General features: G+C 29.6%; 1 long non-coding RNA gene across 1 annotated transcript; it reads left to right on the forward strand.

Annotated features, from left to right (window-relative positions):
• Positions 1-1,591: 1,591 nt before the first annotated feature.
• On the forward strand, positions 1,592-9,596 carry LOC106693942 (uncharacterized). The gene is made up of 3 exons (XR_008403751.1): positions 1,592-1,820; positions 7,889-7,971; positions 9,457-9,596. It is a non-coding gene; the product is annotated as an uncharacterized LOC106693942 (long non-coding RNA).
• The last annotated feature ends 1,699 nt before the right edge of the window (positions 9,597-11,295 follow it).

The following is an 11,295-nucleotide window of genomic DNA, read 5'->3' on the forward strand; positions in this document are numbered from 1 at the left end:
AAAAAAAATTTCCGATGTCGACAAAAAAAAAATTTGTAATATATTTTTTTTTGTGTTGCTCAATTTCACTTTGAGAACTTGATGTTAATTTTTGTAAAAAAAAAATTTTCGGATTTTTGAGATTTTACCAGTGTATTCGGGGGCTGTTCGAATCCGTCGCTGCCACCAATTTTAATTATATAATAAGTTGTTACGTCCTGGTTGATGTTTTGGCGCTGGCGTGGTTGAGCGGTCGATTTGAATTGGACGTAATGAGAACTTACATATAATTATAAATAATTATTTAGTAGGGGTTGAACAGCCACCATTCGGTGGTTGAAATAAACTGGTTATTATTTTATATCTCAATCCGATTTATTCAATTGTAAAAGAATAATTTCAATAATGTGGAAATATACAATTGAATCAATTTATAAATTGTTAAAGTTCGTCTAACAATAACTTCGAAAGGGTGAGAAAGAAGTTGAGTATTTAATATTGAGCCTGACTGCTCTCTATGATTCTATATTTCAGACTGAATTCTCTTGATCGAGAAAAACTAGAGTAAGTCTCTTATCAATACGAGGCGCTTGGGCATCAGGCCCGCGCATCGTTCGATATAGAGGGGTGGATCGTGATAAGCAATATTCTCGAATGATCCATTCTTCGTTCTCACGCTTTCTCCGTTTTTATTATTAACAAATGAGTCACTTATCTATGAACAAAAGTTATCTTAGAACAGAATAGATGTTTGTGCAGCTGCACGTCTCGAGGATTTACTCGAGGCGTCAGCGTTTATTTATACATAACAAATATTAAGAGAAAAATAACTTTATCAATATGTTTCAAATATTCTAAATAATTATATTATTTTATGTTCTATTATTTTATATTATTATGTTATGTTATATTAATATATTATATTATATCCTATAATATAGAGTGACTTATTAATTATGCAACTTGCTAAATTATCAATATACATCTTAATTAATTAGTTAGGTCTCAGATCGGTCTCTTAATAATTAGTATTTAAAAATAGTCAGAGACATCTGACGAGCAGGCTGGGACGTAACAAACAGATGGCAGCACACGCTGCTCACACGTCTCTACACTCATTAATTTTATGATTATTTTGTTTATGTATAAGATTTTACTTTTATTATTGTATTGATTGTACTTTATTAATTTATTAGGTGAAAACTGCACTGAAATCAGCAAAAATTACTGATTAAGTTAAGCTTACAAGTATAATTTATGAGGCTGGGAGATAATTATTCATTTTATTTATATACTTGTATTTATTGTGGCTGGTCGGCGCATGCGCGGCGACGCAACAGTTGTCAGCCACAAATTTATTATATTATAAATGACATTTATAATTATTAGGCACATATTATTAATTGGTTTAGCAATTTAAATTACTGTTAATTAGTATTATAGGAAGTAATTGGGCATTTGACGTCGGGAATTGGCAAGGTTACACAATTGACATCGGGTACGTTATCGTTGGTAGTATTCGGAAGTAATATGCGACAGAGGTATTACTCCGATGGGTTAAACTGAGATGGAGAGATAAAATATGGCCGGTCGAGGTGCCGGCATGAAACTCACGTGCTGCCATGGTCAGACGTGGATAAACATTTGTACGGGCAAGGTGTGCTGCTGCGTAATAAATTTTGTTTAAGTGATATTGTATTGATATATATATAACCATTGCTACTTAAATCGAGTTTGAATTAATTAATATCGAAGAGCGATATTTAATCTATTGAAACCCATTGGATATTGGGAAAAACTGACGATGGAGCCTGTTCGCCGTCTATACTACAACGACGACTGTAAGTACCTTTGGTAAACTCATTGGCGTGTAACTTTGCTTTCCCGCGTTGGTGGCCATTTGCAAGCGTGCGGATAACACGTAGATGGAAATTAGTTATCGGTAGATTGGTACAAGTATATAACGAACTGAGTAATAATCGAGCCCAGTGGATGATTAAATTGTACTCGCAAATATTTATTAATATCTGAACAGCGAATATTTAGTTGAAGGTAAAATATTTTGCTATTATTATTATTTTATGTCACGTGGTGACAATCATATGCGACTGGGCCTCGATATTCTGATATATGTATATATGTATACATTACACAGCGCTGAGTATTAATATTTTGAGTTATGAATTTTTAGTATTTTGGTTATTATTTATGAATGATTATTGATAAAATTTATGAAATATTACTAATCTGAGTTAAGAACTATTAGTAATTTGCGTATCCATTACTAATAATTTGAGTTATAAATTATTAGTATCTGAGTATTATTTATAAATTATCATTGATTTGATTTGAATTATTAATCATTATTCAGCGGAATACTGCTTAAAAAATAATTATTATTTAGCGTATTGATCATTCCTAAATTGAATTATTAATTATTATTTATTTGAATATTGTTTAAGAAGTATTATTAATTTGCGTATTAATTATTATTAATTTGAGGTATTAATTATTAGTTAACTTGATCTTGATTGTGAATTATTATTAATTTTGCGTATTGAGCATTATCAAGTTGAGTTATTAATTATTATTAATTTGAATCATCAGTATAGTTGTTTTTGAGTTGATTCATTAAATAATTATTTTATTATTTGCGTTCGAAACAAAATTATTTTGGAAATACCGTAAATTCACCATTGGAATTTACTGGGAAATTGTTACCAGAAAGTATTTAATTATTTTTGTTATGTTCATGTGCGAGTGAATTATTAACTATTCACAGATATATATATTTTGTTTTGTTCAACGCATTGAGTGCTTACGCAGTATTGTTATTATCTGAAGTATAATTTATATGCGCATACTATTATTATTGTTTTCTTTTGTAAGTGATTTATTATTATTTTTTTTTGAACATTATTTATCTGAGTATGCGTTATATATTGACTGATTATTTTAATTAATTAATGGATAATTAAAGCGAATGGTCATCAACCCGGTATTTATTTAATTTTATTATTTTAATGACTGCTATCTTTCTTGCTATCCTAATTCCTAAAATCTGAAATCGCTATCCTGTTATTTATTTTATTTTTCATTTTCACTTTCTCCGTTGTGTTATTTTCGAGTTAATTTTGTTCGTGGGGCACACGAACTGGCGCCCAACTAGGTTTTCTAACCCAGCCTGAGCCGAGCAGCCAGTCCAGGGAGATTCAGGATATCTCCAGGTGGGACATTTGGTTCTGGGTTTATTTTATTTTTCAGTTTTCGACCAACGGAGAGACATAACGGCTATTGAGCGCCAACCACACTCCGACGTGGGACGCGTGAAATAGTAGAGAACGTTATATAGTTATTAATTAATGGAAAATATAAGTGAAAGTCTAATTTATCATGCTCTTCAGCGTACGTCTCTACATTCAACGTGAGTGCATATATATTGTATTTACTTGTGAAAATTTTATGTCTGCAAATTTTTGGTTGTGTATGTGAAGATTTCCTGTGCGTGCATATTTATATATGTTGAATTTTGCAGCAAATTTTCCATTCATTTGTACAAATTAGATTATTTTTAGTTTTGATATCTACTGTAAAAATTAGATATCTCAAAAAACGATTTTTTTTTTTTGTTATAATTTTTATAGCCTTATATAATTTATTCTTTGTATAATTTTATTTTTTTTCCTTAATAGGTTCATTTTTGAGTAAATAAAACGAATATTGATTTTTATGGATATTTATTTATTACTCAAGTATCACAATTCACAGTATTGTGAAATCAAAATATATTTTAATTTGACTTGAACATCGATAAGTATCATGAGACCACATAGATAAGTTTAGAATCATAAGTTTAGACGGAAGCACTGTAATAAATAAAAAAAATTGTTGTCAGTTGATCCTGCGAGTCAGCCCCAAAACTTCCCGCTGCTTTCAAGCTTCTTGAGTTCGAAATCATTGTTGAGAATACATTTTTGAGCTCTTCGAGCTCGAAAATACTTTTGTATGCCTTTGATTTCGAAAAATAACGTTTATCATTTTTTCTACAACGATATCTCTCGAACAAATTCACCGATTGAGACGGTTGAGGTGGCAATCGACGCGTTTTATTAAGTTCTAGAGCTAATCAAATTTTTAAATTGATTTATCAAGACGTTTTTGAGAAATTTCAAAATAAACTAAAAAAAAAACGATTTTTTTTTAATTCTTTCGTTAACGGTTTCTCTTGAACGAATGAACCGATTTCGATGGTTGAGGTGGCATTCGACGCGGCTTACAAAGTTTTAGAGCGGAATAGATTTTGAAGTCAATTCATCGAGCAAATTAAAAGTTATTCAAAAAAAACATTTTTGAAAAAATTTTATTTTTGAAATATCTCGAAACGTACCCTACCGATTGAACTCAAATTTTCAGTGCTTATAATATTTAACAAGCCGCGTCGAATGACACCCTGACGATTAAAATCAGTTTATCCGTTCAAAAGTTAAAGAATATTTACATACGTACATACATACATACACTCGGACATCATCTTGAATCTAGTCAGAATAGTTTCCTAGAACCTCAAAATGTCGACATCTGTTGGAATTCCAATTTTCGCGAATCGGGGCGAAAACAATAACTTCCCAAAATTTTATACGCTGCATACACGCCTGGGTGCGAATAGTCTCGTCCTAAAATAAATTGAAATAGTTAATAATGAGAGGCTAAATAAGGATTGTTAGCAAAAACCTGGTAACCATGTTTATTGCATATTAATGTCAATTTAAAGATTCATCTTGACCAAAATGCGGTTAAAATTGGGCAGCAAATTGCTAGCAAGAGTTGAAGATCAAAATTTTCAGTTAACTTTCTGTTAATTTACACCGTGTGTTATGCTCATGTGTAGTTAGAAAACTGAACAAAGTTGACGTTTATTTGCTATCAATTTCAAGGAATAGTCAGCTCGACAGCTCAAACTTGAATTCGTTTACTTCCAATTTACGACAGACATTTTACGGTAAAATAATAGCAAATTTTTGTTTGAGCACCTTGATTATTTGGATAATAATAATCTTAAGGTGTGATTAATGTAGGTTATGGTATCACTATAAATGATGTTTTTATAAAATTATATCTGATAAAGATAGTTCATGACAAATACAATCTTGTATACTCAAAAATGCTTATTCGGTAATTAAAACAATTTTTGAGTGTACAGAAGTATCTGTGTACACAGTACAGATTATTTTAAACTTCTATTCAAATGTCATTATAGACATAAAATCATTTTGAAATAATTAAAAAATGTAATAGTTGCTGTACTAATTTGTCAATGCTTATGTAAAAATAATTATGTCAATTTTTAATCCGTTTATTAATATAGCAATTACCATAATTATCATCGGATTTTCAATTTTGATTTGGTTTATCGATTATGTTGTTATCGGTTTTTGTGATTCTATAGAAAAATATTTTCGATTCGTTACTTGTATTTTAATAAAAAGATTACATTGGAACCTTATTATTAGAAATTTAACTCTTTAATCAATATATTATATTCCTATAGATTTATCAAAATGTTTTGTTGTATTGTATTTTATTTTGTCGAACTATTCATTAATTTCTCAAGGTAAAAGTTTAATATGTAGTTCTCCTGGCGAAAAAATGAATAGAATTATTTATCTTCAGAACTTTACATATATTAATGAGTTATAGTTACAAACAGACATAAGGATCAACATTAGAAATAATTCCATGTTTTGTGGGGTTGAAGGATTAAACAATTCTAACCAGTGAATATTTAATATTATTGTGTCAATCGTTCCTTTTATCGATTTTCTTGATTAACTATTTTTTAATTCGAGACTTAATATTTACATAACCTAAAAGTAAGTATTTCCATGTCAACTAAGAATATTAAATTCTTTTCGAACATGAAAAAATATTCTATCTAATATTCATAAAACCATGAATTTTTTAGGGCCAGTTTTTCAAACCACATTTATTTTTATCCGGGCTTAAATTAAGTTCTAAATACATTAATAATATATAGATATACCAGCGATGGTGTGCCGTCAACATCCCATCAATTTTATACCACACCAAGTAATCTTTACAAATTGATCCTACCGGCATCTGATCCCATCGACAGTTCATTTTAGTTGATAAATCTTTTGATTATTATTGTGAAAATAATAGAATATTCTCATTATTATTAGTTTAAGATATAAAAACAACTATAAGAATATATTATCTTGGATCGGTAGAATCAATTGTTAGGGATTAGCTGTCATGAAACCACCGGCAATATTAATTTAAACCCGGATAAAAATAAACTTGTACCGAAAAACTGCCCCTTTATTTATAACGATAGTAGGAGTTATAGTTCTTATATTTGTGTAAATCTATATATATATATATATATATATATATATATATATATATATATATATGATTGTAATTGTTCATATGACTTTATTGATACGTAAAAATGATTATGATTATCATGAACTAGAAAATTGTTTCCTCTTATTAAAAGAAACGATTTAAAGCGATTAGAACAAGAAAATTTTAATACTTTTTAATGCTTTTGAATACTTTTAATACTTTTGAATCATCCTTCTTCTGGGCATTCAACATTGCAAATCGTTTCGAACCATTTCTTTTAATCAGGGTCTTTAAGCCATGTTTTGTAGTACAACTGTATCAGAATATATTTTTAACTTCCCGCTAAGAAAATCAGTAATTATCAAAAATTTTGGGAAGTTATTGTTTTCACCCCGATTCGCGAAAAATGGAATTCCAACAGATGTCGACATTTTGAAGTTCTAGGAAACTATTCTGACTAGATTCAAGATGATGTCCGAGTGTATGTATGTATGTACGTACGTACGTATGTAAATATTCTTTAACTTTTGAACGGATAAACTGATTTTAATCGTCAGGGTGTCATTCGACGCGGCTTGTTAAATATTATAAGCACTGAAAATTTGAGTTCAATCGGTAGGGTACGTTTCGAGATATTTCAAAAATAAAATTTTTTCAAAAATGTTTTTTTTGAATAACTTTTAATTTGCTCGATGAATTGACTTCAAAATCTATTCCGCTCTAAAACTTTGTAAGCCGCGTCGAATGCCACCTCAACCATCAAAATCGGTTCATTCGTTCAAGAGAAACCGTTAACGAAAGAATTAAAAAAAAATCGTTTTTTTTTTAGTTTATTTTGAAATTTCTCAAAAACGTCTTGATAAATCAATTTAAAAATTTGATTAGCTCTAGAACTTAATAAAACGCGTCGATTGCCACCTCAACCGTCTCAATCGGTGAATTCGTTCGAGAAATATCGTTGTAGAAAAAATGGTAAACGTTATTTTTCGAAATCAAAGGCTTTTTATTGCCGATATCTCTTGAACAAATCAATTGATTATAGTGTTTAAAGAGGCAGCTGGGGCAGTTTTCCAACTTCTTACACTTAAAAAATTTGCGACTTAATCAGTGAAACGATTTCGATTGTATTAAAAGAAAAAACACACGCACACACTTCATTAAAATTTTTCCGACAATAGTTTCTTTTGAAAAAACGACCCGATTTCAATCGTTGCGGCCACCTTGACGCGGCTTATAGAGTTTCAGTGTTGATTAGATTTTTGGATCAATCTATAGAATAAATTAAAAATTATCGAAAAAAAAAAAAAAAGAAATATTACAAAAATTTTATTTTTAAGATCACTCGAACCGTACTGTACCGTTCAAGCTGCGTTCTTAAAAATAGATTGTTGGAATTAATGTCATATTAGAAAATAATAACATATTTACATACGAAAAAAAATTAATATGAACTAAAAATGAAAATATACTCTACTCTATCATATGTAAATTTTATAATTTGTGTATCTTAGAAATTAAACTAAAAATGTTTTTTATACAGGTATACGTTATAAGAATTTCTACACGCTGCAGTGAATTGGAATCTTCATGATTCAATATTTTTAATACTAAATGATAATCAACGTGAGTCAAAAACTATGTTTTTGTTAATTTACTTAAAGTAGTTCACTTGTAAAATGACTTTTCTTCGGAATGCGATGAAATTAAAACGTGAGATTAACAAAAAATGTCTAATATTTAATGAAAAAAAAAAAACGAAATTTTGTCAATGATTGTAAGACCAGATATTAACAATCAAAAAGTGCATAATTAACATGCCGGAGATCTACCAAGTATAAGAAAAACATGTAGTTTCCTGAATATCTTGGAAACGGTTCTTACCATTTTTTTTAAAAATTTATCCACTGTTAAATGAAAAAATTAGAAATTTTTTGAAAAAAACTCTGAATTTCTTGACCGATTTGTTTAAAAAATATTGATTTTTAAAATATAAATAATTTTAAAATACTTGACATGTGGTGGGGTACAGCAATCACAACTCGGCAACGTTGCAGACGTCATACTTAACCCGCGGAAATTCAAATGTCACTTAGTTAGGTTAATTTTTGGGCATAAAAGGATTGAAGGTCAAAAAATTTTTCGAACAAAGAAAAAAATTATTTTTTGATATTAACTTATATTAATGATAACTCGGCTGTCTAATTCCAAAACACAGTAAGTGACAAATTTTTCAAAATCGATTTTTTAGTATTTTTAGTTCCAATGGAGTTTTGTGAACATGATTCTATACATATTTCAAAAATTTTATTTTTGTCAGTTACTGTGTTTTGAAATTGGTCAGCCGAGCTTTTCTAATAGTTTTAGAATTTTAAAAAATGATGATATTGAAAGTAGCACACATCGAACAATTTTTGTCATTTTAACTGCGATTTTCTTGCAAGTTTAAAAAAAAATTATGAAAATATGCACAAAAATTAATTCTATCCAAATTTTGTAATTGTCAATAATAACAAACTACATATATATTAAACTCACACGATATAAAGATTGCTACCTATACGTTTAATCTATAGACTATTCAATATAAATATTTGCAGCGTTGCTACATTTATTATACTCATCAGTGTGATTGTATTAGTGTGCATCTGTATATTTAAAACTGAAATGTATTGGATACAGTCTCTCACAAAAATAAAATATTCTGGCATTGAGTATCTCTAATTTATTGTAGTTGCGATTATGTTATATACTTTTGACTACGAATGTCGCGAGTGAACTACCTTAACATTATATAAATGAAAGTTGGTACACGGAAAGAAAATTATGGAAACAGTTCCCATTATTTTCTGAATTTTTTTCCTTACCATCATAGGAATTACGACCATAAATTATAGGAGCAGTTCCTATAATTATAGAATCCATTCCCATTAATTATAGGAATGGTTTCCACAATAGTATGAGAACGATTCCTATATCATTATGGGAATCGTTCCCATACTATTATGGGAATGATTCCCATAATTTTCTTTCCGTGTAGACAGTTTTAAAATTATAAATATTTGAACCTTTTCAGATTTTTAATAGAAATTATTTTTTTTTTTTTTGCAGGTGAACAGCTACCAAATATTGGCAATATTGAACATCTAAACCTCATTTTGCAGGATCCTTAAGAATCTGTCAATTATGTGTTGTTTTGTATTCCATTTGATATTTATTTTTATTTAATAATAAATTTTAACAACCATTAATTCCTTGCAGTTTTATTTTTAGTTATTAAATTGGCTGTTAAAACAACTTACCTGTAAATTTCAAAATTTAATGTATAGAAATTTTATGTTTTTTAAACAAATTTTTTCAATTAAAGACATGAATATATACTTCAATTCATAATCATAAACTTATAATAATTTTAGAACTATTAAAACATCCGTACATTTAGTATTTTTATTGCATAAACGTTGTTTATAAATTATTTTTTATATAATATTTGAATTATATCTGATTATCTTAATTAAAAACTGAGATTATTTTAGAATCTTCACTCAGCGCCATATGATAATTACCAACCTACATACTTCTATATTACCGAGGCCTGCTTTCTTATTGGCTGAGCCATTGAGTAAAGTCGCCCTGATAGCCAAGTTGGCGAGAAACTGACGAGAAACTTGCAGCCGCAACTGGAACCAAGTTGATCGCCAACAGTTGGTACCTCCAATAGTTGATGGACATTTTCTGAGAAAGTTGGTGGCAAAAGTTGTAAATCCAAAAAGTTGACGATCACTTTCTGAGAAAGTTGGTGGCAAAAGTTGCTTGCAAAAGTTGGTGATCATAAGTTGACGGTAAGTTTACTTTCAATTTCCTCAGAAACTTGCATTCCAGTTGCGGCTCCATACTGCCGCCAACTTTCTGAGAAAGTTGGCGGTAACTTGTAGCCAAAAGTTGCAAAAGCTGAAGTTGTCGATAACTTATCGTCAAGTTGGTCGGAAACTAATGAATGACCAACTTTTTCTCGATCAACTCATGTTATCAGGGTCGTTCTTGAATAAAAAGAGAATTGAGTATACAGTTTTAAAACAAAACTGGTGGTTCAAGAACTGCTTTTGAGTACAGATGGCTCTCGAGTAAAGAAATCCTGAGTAAAGTTGTCACACTGCTCAAATAACGAACAAACGATTTGTTTATATCAAAATTAAAAAAAATCAATTTTCGGTGCCAAGTTCATGGAGGTCTACAACTTTCGATGCTACTAAGTATGTTGGCAACATACAATCGCTGACTCGAAATTATTGTAAACTTAAATAAGGCTAGACAAAAATTCAACTGGCATTATAAGCAAACTGCTCTCAATTAATTTGACTCATTTTATAAAAAGTATAAAATACTAATGCATTAAATTATCGTTGTTTTAATAGATTAGTGACTATTTTTCATGATAGCAACAAATACACATGTAATATTTTATGTCCGACTTAATCACTGTATGCAAATACATAACATCAGTTCGATGTACAACTGTTCATAATTTGACATCTTTCTACATTACTAAGTCACCATCTTGTACTGCTACTATCAGCCGTCTGTATTTAAAGGAAACAACATTAAATGCAACTGACTAAATACACATATGTCTCAAACATCCACTAGAAATCAATGCAATCGGTTATTAACATCATTTGACTCTTAACTATACCGGGAATAATATTCAATTCAAATACTTTTCGACTCGAAAGAACTTGTTGTTAGGGCAAAAAGATGGCAACCCCAGACAGTGCTCTACAAGTGTTGCAGTGAAAAATTTACGGCTAACTTAACGGAAAAGTTTCTGGTAAGCTTGGCTGGGTGATAGGGTGTCATCTTTTTGTCCTAACAACCAGTTCTTTCGAGTCGAAAAGTATTTCGATTGAATATTATTTCCGGTATAGTTAAGAGTCAAATGATGTTAATAAT

This window comes from Microplitis demolitor, chromosome 5, assembly GCF_026212275.2.
Source record: "Microplitis demolitor isolate Queensland-Clemson2020A chromosome 5, iyMicDemo2.1a, whole genome shotgun sequence".
In the NCBI taxonomy this organism is placed as follows: Eukaryota; Metazoa; Arthropoda; class Insecta; order Hymenoptera; family Braconidae; genus Microplitis; species Microplitis demolitor.